The following is a 5,120-nucleotide window of genomic DNA, read 5'->3' as shown; positions in this document are numbered from 1 at the left end:
GGCGACCCCGATGTGTGGAGCGGCGACGCTCCCGAAGGCGGCCGTCAACGGCTTGGCGCTCCACAGCATGGCGGTGCTCCGCCCGGATCTTCGCTGAAGCGGACTGCCTACGGCCTTGGCGACGTCGACCAGCCGGCCTCCGCGCTGCGCCGCGCCCCGATCCCGTGCGCCGCGCTACGCCGGCCGCCCTGCGGCCCGGCCACGCGCCCTCTTGCACGCAGCCAAGACCGCCCTTCTGCGCGCGACCATGGCTCAGTGGCCTGCTGCAGTCCGAGACGGTGGCGGCTCCCAACGCGGAGCACGCGACGGTTGAGCGCGGCGCCGGGGAACGACATCGTCGTCCTTGACGACGACACGACGAGCACGAGGCCGCGCCGCTGCCATCTCCGACCTCCGTGGTCGTCGAGGTCGCCGCCTGTCACGCGCTCGCCTTCGTGTCCGTGCCGGCCGGGGCCTTCGTCTTCATCTATGGCTCCGGCGTGAACGGCTCCTGTTGGGCCGCGGCAGTCGATGCCGAAGCTGCCGCACCGTCCCAGACACCCACCACTCCTCCGCCTTCGCGGCGCACAGGCGCGCGCCGCCGCCCCGGGGCCCTCGCGGTCCCGCTGGAGAGTAAGCCGTCGAGCAGCCGCTCCGGCCGCGCAGCAGCAGCGCTCGCGCTCGCGGATGGCGCCTACAACGGCGTTGCGCCCGGCACCCACCTCCGCGGTGACTCCTCCTCCAGGACGAGCGCGGCGGGAGATCTTCTCTCCGCCGGTCTCCGCTGTGGATTTGGGATCGAAGTGACTCGGGAATTGCTAGACCTGTTTATTTCATCTAGCCGCTCTCCCTTATCTACTCGCTTTGACCAGGTCGGGGCTGCCTTACGTGGCCATATGCATGTGCTGGGAATTTAGGCATCCAGCATAGCATGCCACGTTTTGCTCATTTGCACATTTGTTTTAGCAGATTACCAATTAATCTCCTAACAGCACTTCTAGCAGTAATTTATTTCTGTTTTAGATCTGCTAAAATCAGTACACATATTTTAGTACTGTTTTCTGTTGAAACGCTGTCAGGACCCCGATTCCAAGTCACATCGACCTAGCCGGTAACACCTTATATCACTTTGCGGCCTCACGCACAGTATTCCAACGGGTGTCGCCTTACCATGGCCCGGGACCGTTTGCGCCTTTTGGCTCACGTATATGATAGGGTCGCTAGCATCCATATGACAAAGAATCCGGACCGACATGGCTAGTCGTGAACCCAAAGCGGCACTAATTTACGGGGACAGGCATACATGAATCAACATCAAACATGTCGGTCAGCAGCGTGTGAATCCGGGCCGGGCTGTAGCACTGGGCTAACAGGACTCCGGAAGCCCGGGCTGTAGCAGGCTAGGCAGGACTCCGGATGTCACAGTGTGACATTTCCCCGAAGGGACAAACACAGGAACGAAGTGAAACACATGCCGGCCAGTCAAGTGTCCGGAGCAGTAGTGCTGGGCTAGCAGGACTCCGGTGAACCGGGCTGTAGCGGACTACTATGGCTCATGAAAGCACTAGACTACATTTCCCCATAAGAGAGGCTGTCAAGGATAAACAACTAGATTGTCGGATCCCACACATACCAAGCATTTCAATCATACACACAATATGCTCGATATGTGTAAATACAACATGGCATCACAACAAAACTCTACAACTCAAGGTACTTTATTTAAAGGCTTCGGAGAGCCATACATAACATGTTCATACAGATAGGGGTCACATGACCCGACACTCAAGTCATACAAACATACAAGCACATGCGGAAGCAAACTTGTCTGGGTACAGACAACTAGAAAGAAAGAAGGTTTGACGAAGCCTGTCTATCTACATAGGCCCTTCACAAGCTCAGATCACCACCTGGGTGGCAAGTCACTCGTCAACGTCGAGATCTACATAGAACCCATCGGAAGGGGCGGTGTTGTCGTCTGAAAACAGTAATTAAAGCAACATGAGTACAAAGGTACTCAGCAAGTCTTACAACAGATCCTATTATACATGCACATTCTCAAGAAGGTAGTGGAGTTATTGCAGCAAGCCAGCTTTGACCCTTGGCTAAGCTATCCTACGAGACACCACTTGTAAAATAGTTTTCGCACACGAGTCCACTAATCACCATCACAATACTCCACCGTGGATCCTCCCTCGTCATCTTACGAGAGAGCCATCCACGGTACTCACATTTATCTTGAGTCTTTTAGTAGTAACCATTAACTTGTCTATGAACTGCATAAGTGACCAAGTAGTCCTTTACCGCGGACGCGGCTATTCGAATAGTTTTATACCCTGCAGGGGTGTACTTCTTCACACACGCTTCCACCACTTATCGCCGTTTACACGACATGTACTCGGCAACCTTCAAGCGGAAGCCCAGCAAGGGTGTCGGCCACGACCTGACTAAACACACAAGTCCCTAGTCCAGATTTATCGCCTATTCGGGTTCCATCCACAAGGAAATCCGGCCGGGGTGTCCTCAACGGCCCCAAACGATGTGTGCAGGGTTCCCGAGACACCAAACGGGCGACTCGGTACACCGGGCCACGAGCCTACCGCATCACAGCCCACCCTTAAGGTCAGCGCTGCACACGGCCTCCAGCAACTACAAACACCAGAAACTACTTGCAACTCCTGGACAGAGGACGGGGATGGTTAATAAGTCGAGAGAGTCAATTAAGGATCCAAATGTGTGGTAGTAGCTGAATCTTAAATCACGCATATAGATCTCAGTTCTTAAGGACGGTCTCAATGAAACAACCCAGCATGTACTCCTACATGGCCTCTCATCGATACCTTTACCAAATCATATTCAACACTTCACTCTCATTACCGACACAACCTTTCACTCTAGTTCATCACCCTGATGAGCCAGACCTGACACGACTCTAAGCATAGCAAGCATAGCATGGTAGGAAACACAAACATGGCTCAATCAACTCCTACACATGCTAGTGGATTTCATCTAGTTACTGTGGCAATGACAGGTCATGCAGAGGAAATGGGTTCAACTACCGCAACACACAGCAGGTTGAAACGCGTTGTATTAATGCAGTAAGCAAGAGCAGAAGCGAGAAGTTGGGTTTGTATCGAAATGATCAACGGGTTGCTTGCCTGACAGAGTGGTAGTGGAATACTGCCCTTCAGTTGGATACTCGTGAATATCCTCGGAGGCAGAACCTACCACGGAGAACACATCGAAACACAATCATCACAACGCAATATGCAACAATATGATGCATGCAATGACATGGCAAAATGAGTGTGTTTTGGGCTAATGCAACTAGGACAGATTGGTTTGAGTTCATTTGAAATAAGGATTCAAATGCTAACCCAAATTAAGAGGTGATATTAGTGCATTAGCTTGTTTCATCTAAACAGCAGGGTTAAATTGTTCTGACATGCACGAAACCAGTACAGATGGAAAGATTGAATTTTTTGATCAAAATTCATATATAAATCTTTGCATTTGGAGTTACAGATTAATTTCTATGATTTTTTGAAGTTTATAGTATTTTCTGGAACCAGATTCTAAGTTGATGTAATATATTTCCATGTTTACCACGTGTCGAGATAAATTACGTCTATTTGCAATTGAGATTTTTTTTATCTCTTGCGAAGATAAATCCAGTACCTCTGCAGTACTGTTTCTCCGTTGAGTACAACGTATTCCGGGATATTTCTATGATGTATATATGTCCATGTTTAACACATGTCGAGATTAATACATCTATTTGCAATTGAGATTTTCAATTTCTTGCAAATACAGATGCAAAATTTAAAGTGGTTTCTTCAAATTAATGCTTGGAGTCACAAGGTAGTCATATAGATCTACTGCTTTGCAGATTATCAATGACAACTGTTAAAGCCTATATTTTGTCATTTTGACATTATAATTGCTTTACAAAGTGCTCTCCCACACATTTTACTAAGTCATGACATAAGGCATTATGAGTGAGTATCTACTGATTTCATCGGATTGTACTCTCTAGTGCTACGAGATCTACTCCATTTTGGAGATTATCTTCAAGGTGTCATATTTAGCAATTTGAGATTCACACTAATGGTTTCAAGATAACTTCCTGAACTACCCATTGATGTTGCTAAGTTCATTACAACATCAACCATGATGGTCTTTAATTTACTGGTTGTAAATTAATTATCTCTGGTTTACCCATAGAGGTAACATATGTCTATAGAGTTTGAGGCATTCGCCCTCAATGGCCACCATTGCCCTATCTGGGCCATGGACATCATGATCGCTCTTGTGTCTCGTGGGATAATGTGTACAATCCTGGATTCACCTCTGGTCAGAATCATACCGCTAACAGAAAAATGGTGTCTTATATATCATAAGGCATTAGATTCAGATCTCAGCATCTGGTTATTCTGTATCAGCAATTCCTGGGATACAATGAACCTCAAGGGCAAAGGTTTGAATCTTACTTCAACCTTCAATCCGACATCACTAACTGTGACGGGACCCTATGGGCACGGGAATGTGATGGTTGAATATGCCTCAACCGACATGTTTGGAGACTATGAATAGTCTTTCAATCTCCTGAGTGGTCAATATAAATGTCTATTTACAATGTTATAACAACAACATAAGTATTGTTGTCATCATATATTGTATATCACAATATATTGTATCAACACTTTGGTACAAATACATTTGTATGTATTCTATATATCTGACAGTGATTTTCATACTGAGAATCTTCATGTCTATATAGATTTCTACGGAATCCGATGAAAAATAATATGTGCCTTGTGGACATATGCACCACAAACTCTATACTCAGGGAAGTCCAATGTTTCCACTCTCATTGAGAGAAATGAGATATTTTAAAATCGCTACACGCGATGAGGTATTTGTTGGCTCAACTCGAGTTATATTTACTATCCCTGTGGGTACTCGAGTAACGTCAGGATGCTTTATTGCTTCCCAGGTTTAACTTGTACCCTACTAAACTATGGAGGTATCCATCAAAATAGTTTTCATAGCGAAACTTATGATGACAACAAAGATAAATAACTTCTCTTTACCATATGCAACAAATATGGCAAGCACATTCTCTGTGTATCATCTGGATT

This window comes from Triticum aestivum, chromosome 1D (assembly GCF_018294505.1).
Source record: "Triticum aestivum cultivar Chinese Spring chromosome 1D, IWGSC CS RefSeq v2.1, whole genome shotgun sequence".
NCBI classification, from domain to species: Eukaryota; Viridiplantae; Streptophyta; class Magnoliopsida; order Poales; family Poaceae; genus Triticum; species Triticum aestivum.
Note: the sequence above shows the minus strand (reverse complement) of the source record.